Source organism: Numida meleagris, chromosome 9 (genome assembly GCF_002078875.1).
Source record: "Numida meleagris isolate 19003 breed g44 Domestic line chromosome 9, NumMel1.0, whole genome shotgun sequence".
Lineage (NCBI taxonomy): Eukaryota > Metazoa > Chordata > Aves > Galliformes > Numididae > Numida > Numida meleagris.
In genome coordinates, this window is record NC_034417.1 from 20,182,720 (window position 1) to 20,191,211 (window position 8,492).

The 8,492-nt window shown below is 48.5% G+C and overlaps 1 long non-coding RNA gene across 4 annotated transcripts; it reads left to right on the top strand.

The window, feature by feature from the left end:
- Positions 757 to 7,543, top strand: LOC110403973. Of its 4 annotated transcripts, none has more exons than XR_002441974.1 (5): positions 757 to 1,113; positions 1,514 to 1,563; positions 1,678 to 3,818; positions 4,382 to 4,531; positions 6,504 to 7,543. It is a non-coding gene; the product is annotated as an uncharacterized LOC110403973 (long non-coding RNA). The 4 variants fall into 4 exon arrangements; XR_002441976.1 differs by lacking the exon at positions 1,514 to 1,563 and having other exon boundaries at positions 1,666 to 1,908; positions 1,991 to 3,818; XR_002441975.1 differs by lacking the exon at positions 1,514 to 1,563 and having other exon boundaries at positions 1,666 to 1,785; positions 1,881 to 3,818.

The following is an 8,492-nucleotide window of genomic DNA, read 5'->3' on the forward strand; positions in this document are numbered from 1 at the left end:
CTTTTTAACCCCTCAAATCCCCATTTTTTACACCAATTTTTCAACCTTTTATCCCTAAAATCCCCAGTTTTAACCCCCAAATCCCCCTCTTTAAATTCCAAAACTGTCATTTCTGACCGCAAAAATCCCCATGTTTAACCCCAAATTCCCAGTTTTTAACCTAAATCCCAACTTTTGACCCCTTATTGCTGGACATTTTTGTACTCATTTTTTTTCCTTTATCCCAGTATGGGAACTAGCAGGTGCCAGCCTGAGCTGGTGATTGCGCACCTGGTGAGGGGTGTAGCCAGCCCTGCCAGCACAGGTGGGAGCCGTTCAGCTGTGGGATTGGAGGGGTGGAGCCGGGCTGCATCCCTCCCTGGGCTCATTTAGGGGCTGGCAGCTGTAGGGGCAGCATCTGTACCTGGAGGTTGTTTCCTTTGGAGTGTGGGGTGAGTCCTGGTCCTTGGAAAGGCGTATGGGATTTTTTTCTTTGTTTTGCGGCTGGGGTCTCTGCCTTTCTTGGGGGACCTGAACCTGCTTTTAAGTAGCTGTATCTGCTGTGTATGTCCCTACGATGCCCTTCAGTTCTCTAAAGGAGATGAAGGAGTTATCTCCCTTTCTCTGACCTGGTGATGGAGGAGCTAATGTGCATTCCTTCCTTTTGCTACAGCCTCATTTCTGGAATGCTTCAATTAATCCCCTGGTAATGCTGGTCAGCTGACAGAGCATTGCAGCTCTGGGAATGCCTGGAGCTGCTGCCCTGTTCCACGAAAGTGTTCTGCATTCTCAGGATCCTGTTTGCACCTTTACTTCTAACCTCGCTTCTTTCTGCTGGAGCCTCTGTTCTGTCTTTCATGGTTCTCACCTTACTATCTTCACCCTCGGGCTCCAAACTCAGTTTCTCTGCTCCCACATCCTCCCAGCCCATTTCATGACTGCAGTGAACAGTGCCATGCATTAATTCCACCCATGCAGAGAGTTGTTTAAGGCCGTTCAGTGTATCATGATCGCGTACTAAATTCTGTTCTGTGTCTCTCTTGATCTCTTCCCATCTCACAGCTCAGTGGGGTTGAAGGATTGCCGGGGTTCCTCTAATTAGCGGCTTAAGCACTGGAGAATCTACCAGAGCAGGTAATGGAACATCACGAGCCCCTCATTTGTGCATTGCTTATATGCAGGCAGCTTTAGTGATGGCTGTGGGAGGCTCATGGAATGGGGGTTGCAAGGGGCTCACCTCGCTCCATGGGGTCTGTTCTCCCAGCCCCATAAGCTACATGGTTGGTGATAGAGTGAGGTGCATCAGCCGGGTCCTAAGATGAAGAAAACTCTTGGACTCCAGTAGCCCTTGGCTTCATCCTCACTCAGCATAATACAGTCTTCATCACTCGAGCATGCTTCCCATATCTCCCTTAACGAAGTTGTCAATGCTAATCGATCGCAGCGCATAGTCATCAGAGTGCATCGTGGCTGACCATCCTGGGGTCCTATGGTTCTTTCTGTTTTAACAGCAGATCTGGCTTTATTTTTACAGAAAAGAAGGGATTGTCCTTTTCTCGACCACTGTAGTTGGGATCACCCCAGGTATCTCCATCCCAGTTCTCAGGGGATGCTATTAGTTCTCTAATCTGTACGATACCTGAACCCCCACCCCTCTTTCTCCCGTCCCTGACCCCCATTAAATAGCTAGCCCTGCAGCTGTGGGACCCAATGGTGTGACAAAGCGAAGCCTCTGGTCTGCTGAACACTGTGACTGGCACAGAGAGGCCCTGTGACCATTGTGGATCATACTGACAGCTGCACTCGGTGAGGTTTCCCAGAGCTGATCAGCATGTGGAATTCCCCACCTGCCCCAACCATGCCCTGATCTCCAAACTCCTTTGCATCATTGTGTCTCACAGTCCCAGGCGTCTCGCTGTGGCGCTGCTGGTAAGAGGAATGTACACAAGTTGCAGCCCCTGCATGTGCGGGGCAGAGCCTTCATTATTGTATTGTGCTCAATGGGTGGCAGCAAGGAACTGTGGTGCTCCTGGGCAGTGCCAGAACTGCACGGAGATCTGTGGCTCTTCATGAAGTCAGCAAGAAATGGAAAACTGGATTTCCTGGAATGCCCTGGAACCTGACTTTGCTGACTGGTAACTCACTGCCCCTACGGGTAAGGGCAATGTACACCTACCAGTGTTTACCCATGACATAGCGTGGCTCCACGTAATGCTGCCAGAGATTGTTACTGTGCTTAAAGTTTCCCTACAGGCTGCTGGTCCTCTTCCTCCTGCTTTCTCCTTGCCTCTTGCCTGTCTAATCTAATCCAGACTAGTCACCATAAGAGTGCAACTCAGAGTGCAGTACAACTCAGAACCCATTGAGACCCTGCACTTGCAGACCCTACACCTACACTGTAGTGCTGCTGCTCCCACCCCTGTCCCTCTTGTCTCCTGGGCACCATTTCTAAACTAGCTCTGCAGCTCTGGAACTCGATGCTTTGATGAAGGAAGGCCCTCAGACTCAACTTAGTTGACCGGCTGCCCTGATAGGTAAGGGCAATGTACACCCACCAGTGTTTACCTATTATGTAGCATGGCTCAACCTAGTGTTCCCAGAGCTCGTTACTGTACTTGAGGGTGCCCTACAGGCTGCCTGTCCATTATGTCATATGTTCTCCTTGTCTTGGGCCTTTCCCTGCGGTGTTTTCCTTGCTTTTGCCTTGGCTTTCTCTGGCTGTTTTTGTTGCCCTCGCCCGGGCCTTCCTTGCGATGTTCTCCTTGGTGTGTTCACGTTGGCCCTTGCCCGGGCCTTTCTTGGCACATTCTCGTTGGCCTCATTTTGACTTTCCCTTGGGCATTCTAATTGCCTTTGCCTTGCTGTTCCCTTGGGTTTTCTTCTTGCCTTTTCTTCACTGGGATTGGCTAAGAGGCACCATTAATGTTAATCTTGATCTCAACCCTGTGCTTAATGGGAGCTCTAGAGATAATTATATTAACCCACAATGTAATTTGAAACCTTACTCTTAACCCGATGCTAAAAATGTCGATAACGCTCCATGTAGCAGTAAAAACAAAGCTTGGAGTTTTCTAAGTAACCGTAACCCTAATCATAATGTAGGAAACTACTGTTGAACTAACCGTAACCTTAATCCTAAAACTAGCTTAGATTATAACCCTAATGCTCCTAAAAAAGCATGGTTATGTCCTCATCCTAAAAATCCACTAAAACTAATCCAGACAAGACACTGTAAAAATAACATTAACAGTAACCTCAGTCCTAAAATAATGCTAACTGTAACTGTAATTACCCTATTTATTAATGTGTAAATCCTCTTTTGAAAACATAGCCTACTGTAATGGTAATAGGCCAAGTGTTTAGTAATGCTGAATGCACTGGCCACTCTAACCACTGTAGATGACAACTCTGAACATGCACTGAGACCCTGCACTTCCAGATCCTACACATACACTGTAGCGCTGCTGCCCCCTCCCCTCTCCCTTCCGTTTCCCTGGCACCATTTCCAAGCTAGCTCTGCAGCTGTGGGACTCGATGGCTCAAAGAAGGTCAGCCCTCGGTCTGCTGCTCGCTGGGACTGGTACGGAATGGCTCTGTGGTGGGTCCAGTAGAGCCTGTGGATCGTACCGTCAGCTGTACTCGGTGAGTTTCCCAGAGCTGCTGAGCTCGCAGGCTTCCCCGCCTGCCCCAACCGTGCCATGATCTCCAAACTCCTTTGCATCATCGTGTCTCACAGTCCCAGGCATCTCGCTGTGGTGCTGCTGGTAAGAGGAATGTGCACAAGGTGCAGCTCCTGCGTGTGTGGGGCAGAGCCTTCATTATTGCATTGTGCTCAACAGGTGTTAGGGTTTTGTGATTTTTTGTTGTCGGTATTCCACATCATTACATCATGTAAGGTACGGGCAGTTAAAGTGTTAATTTCCTGATTACTGCAAACTACCTTTTTTGGTGTGGCCCTCTGAGGGGGAGGGGAGGAGGTGCACTCCCCAGGCGTCTTTGAGTTAGGGGGGGTGGTGAAGCCGCGTGGGAGACGCGGGGGTCTGTTCCTTCCTGCCCGGTAGAGAAAGCACGTGGTCCTCCTGCAGTTTACTGTGTAAGATTTTCAGCCTGTAAACTCTCTAATATAATTCTACTAGCCTCATTTTGATATATTTAGTAAAGTTGGTTGTTCCTCCTCAGATTGGTGCTGCTGTTTTTTTTTTTTTTTCTTTTTCCCTCTTTCCCTTTGTCTTTCCAGGTTGCGGCTCCGCGGCTTCTCTGCTGCTTTAGCCACCGGACCGCCCGGGGGCTGGCCCTTATCGCCGGCAATTTTTTTTTTCTTCCTCTTTTTCTCATTTTTTTTCCTTTTGGGCCTGTTCCCCTTGTCATGGACGCAGACCCTTAGATAAAACCGTGACAACAGGTGACAGCGGAGAACTGCGGTGCTCCTCTGCGGTGCCAGAACTGCATGGAGATCTGTGGCTCTTCATGAAGTCAGCAAGAAATGGAAAGCTGCATTTCCTGGAATGCTCAGAACCCACCTTGTTTGTCTGGTAACTGGTTGCCCATACAGGTAAGGGCAATGTACACATACCAGTGTTTACCCATGACATAGCGTGGCTCCACATAGTGCTCCCAGAGCTAGTCAGGGCACTTTAGGGTACCCTGAAGGCTGCCTGTGCTTTTCCTCCTGAGTTCTCTTTGCCTCTGCCTCTTCCTTGGCTTTCCCTTGGTGGTTGTCCTTGCCCTTGCTTTGCCTTGATTTTTTTCTGTGGTGCTTCTGTTGCCTTTGCCTTTCTTAGGTGTTTTCATTGCCTTTGCCCTCGCCCGGGCCTTCCGTGGTGCGGTCCCCTTGGTCTTTGCCCTCGCCTGGGACTTCCGTGCGGTGTTCTCCTTGCCCTTACTCTTGCCCTCATTTTGGCTTTCCCTTTGGCGTTCTAATTGCCTTTGCCCTTGTCTTTACCTTCCCTAGCTGTTCTCTTTGCCTTTGCCTTGGTGTTCCCTTGGGTTTTCTGCTTGCCTTTTCTTCACTGGGATTGGCTGAGAGGCAGAGTTCATGTTGGACTTGACCTCAACCCTAAGTTTAGTGAGAGCTCTGGAGATAATTATGTTAACCCACAATGTAACTTTAAACCTAACCCTTAACTGGATGTTAAAAAGTCTCTAATGCTCAGTGTAGCAATAAAAACAATGCCTGAAGTTTTCTAAGTAACCTTAAGCCTAATCGTAATGTAAAAAAAAAAAACAACAACAACTGTTCAACTAACCGTAACCTTAATCCTTTAACTTACATCACTTATAACCATAATGCTACTGAAAATCAGTGTTATATACTTATCCTAAAAATCCACTAAAGCTAATAGAGAAAAATACGATAAAAGTAACATTAACAGTTACCTCAATCTTAAAGATAACCCTAAGCACAACATCAATGTAATGCTAATTGTAATTTTCCTCTTAATCAATGTTTAAAGCCGATTTAAAAATAAACCCAATGATAATGTAATAGCCCAAACCTCTGAGTACACTTCTGAGTACACCTCAACTCTCTATATTAGAAATTTCCTCAACTGTCTTTGAGGGCAGACTGAAATCAAAATATGTGGGCCATCATAGCTCATCCACTGATAAACTTCCCCTTGCCGCACAGGCAGACCCAGTTGCCTGCCTGCCAGCCGTTACTCTTTTTTTTTCTTTTTTTGGTGCTTCATTTCTGTATGGGAACTGTTAGGTCACAGCCTGAACAGGTGAGTGTGGGGTGAGCCCTGGTCCTTGGAGAGGGGTGAATGATTCCTTCTTTATTTGAGGTCTGTGATCTCTGCCTTTCTTGGGGGATCCCAAACTGGGTTAAGGCAGCTGTATCTGCTGTGTGTGTCCTTACAATGCCCTTCAGTTCTTTTCTGAGGGAGATGATGGGATATTTTCTGTTCTTTGAGTTGCTGTTGAAGGGGTTGATGTGCACTCCTTTTCTTCTACCTCCTTGTTTCTGGAATGCTTCCTTCAGCTCTAAGATAGTGTTTGTAGGCTGACCGTGTACTGCAGCTCTGGGAATGCCTCAAGCTGATGCCCTTTTCCATAATGGGGTTCTGCATTGCCAAGATCCCATTTGGACACTTCTTTTTAATTAATTTTGGACTGCATGTAGACTTGTTAGGGCCAGAAACTATGCATTTTATTGCATTTAGAAAAGTCAAATATAAAAATTAGAGAGGGAGAAAGGCATTTGTAAATAAATGCTTTAAAATCGGTACAAGTCAGAGCCCGAGAACATGGAAATGGCTCTGTGCTTTCTGCTCATATGCTTTCTTTTCATAATCATTACGTTGGCTCGGTAGTTGGGTTTTAGCATGTGAGTATTTGAAAACAATGTAACAGATGCTGGCAAGAAAAAATGTATGACATCATCAAGTGGATTTTTTTTAACAGACATCCATAAGCACTTAGCATAGGTTCTCTGGGTTTCGAGAAGTTTTCCTTGGTTTTCTTCATTTCTTTTTTTGTTGTTTTACTCCTTCTCTTCTAACTTTGTGTTCTTCTGTCATCAGAAGAAAGAGAAAACAGAACGCCAGGACGGGGCTGGGGAGCCGCGCCGATCCCATCGGATGTGTTCTTCCCGTGGTCTCAGCTGCCACCGCGTGGCCAATCCGCAGAACTGCCGCTGCCTGTGCTTGGGGACCCAGGCAGCATGATGCATGCGCGCCAAAAAGCGGAAGAGGCGTACCTACGTTCTGACTGCTCTGCGCAGCGAATCCGCCAATCTCTATTGTGATTAGTCCTCCAGGCAGTAGTGCGCATGCGCGCCGGAAAGTGGAAGTGGCATGTCTACGATCTGACCGCTCTGCGCAGCTAATCTGCAGATCTCTACTGTGATTAGACCTCCAGGCAGTAGCACGCATGCGCACCGAAAAGCGGAAGTGGCGTACATGCATTCTGACCGCTCTGCGCAGCTAATCCGCCGATCTCTATTGTGATTAGACATCCAGGCAGTAGTGCACATGCGCACCAGAAAGCGGAAGTGGCGTATCTGCGTTCTGACCGCTCTGCGCAGCTATTCTGCCAATCTTTACTGTGATTAGTCCTCCAGGCAGTAGCGCGCATGCGTGCTGGAAAGCAGAAGTGGTCTACATCCGTTCTGACCGCTTTTCGCGGCTAATCCGCCAATTTCTATTGTGATTAGTCCTCCAGGCAGCATGACGCATGCGCGCCGAAAAGCGGAAGTGGCGTATCTACGTTCTGACCGCTCTGCGCAGCTAATCTGCCAATCTCTATTGTGATTAGTCCTCCAGGCAGTAGCGCGCATGCGCTAAATCCCTTGTTATGACCCCCAAAATTCCCATTTCTTACCGCAGTATCCCATTTTTAACCCCCAAATCCCTGCTTTTAAAACACCAAACCTCCATTTGACACCCCAAAATCCATTCTTATCAGCAAAATTACCATTTTTCACCCCCCAAATCCCCATTTGAACCCCAAAATCACCATTTTTCATACCAAAAATCCCTCTTTTTCACCCCCCAAACCCCATTTTTCATTGCAAATATCCCCATTTCTATTCCTAATCTCCCTTAAAGAGATGTACATTGATTCTAACCCTACACAATGTAAAATTAACTACTTTTTAACAATGTAAAATTAACTTTAACCTTAAAAGCGGAAGAGGCGTACATCCGTTATGATCGCTCTCCGCAGCGAATCCGCCAATCTCTATTGTGATTAGTCCTCCAGGCAGCAGCGCGCATGTGCGCCGAGAAGCGGAAGTGGCTTATCTAATTTCTGACCGCTCTGCGCAGCTAATCTGCCAATCTTTACTGTGATTAGTTCTCCAGTCAGTAGTATGCATGCGTGCTGAAAAGCAGAAGTGGCGTGTCTATGTTCTGACCATTCTGTACAGCTAATCCATTGCTGTCTAGTGTGCTCAGTCCTCCAGGCAGCAGTGCGCTTGCACCCGAGAATGTATACGCGGCATGTGTTTCTCCGAGGCGCTGAGGTGCAGGTGAGCAGTCGGCACTTGGACCACCGGCTCAGCGATATTCTCCCTCTGCTTCCAATCCAGGATGCTCCCCGCCTGTTTCCTCGGGCGGTTTTACACCCAAGGCCGCCCCGGGAACACGGACCGCTTTTCTTGCTGGTGTGGAGCAGCTCCAGGGTCACTCCTAGCGGCACGTAACCAGCTTTCCTAGGAGCTGAACGGGCTCTTCCAACCTGCCCATCCTGTCCTGTCCCAGGCAACCGAGCTCCTTCATGTCGCAGTGCCTCATGGCTCTGGGCACCCCACCGCATGCTGTAGGTAAGTAGCCATGCGCATGTGGCGCAGCCACGTTGCTCGGCGCGTGGCCGCATTGGCAGGCGGGCCCATGCATGTGCTGCCTGCAGTACTGCCCGGCAGCTAGCAGAGAGCAGCAGAGACCGCGGAGCTGTATGGGTAAAGGCAGGGGGTGGCGCAAGACCCACTCCGTGGCTCCACGGGGTGACAGCAGAAATCGTACAACGGAGCAGGAAGCGAGCAGGAAAACGCATCGGGCCAGACCGATGGG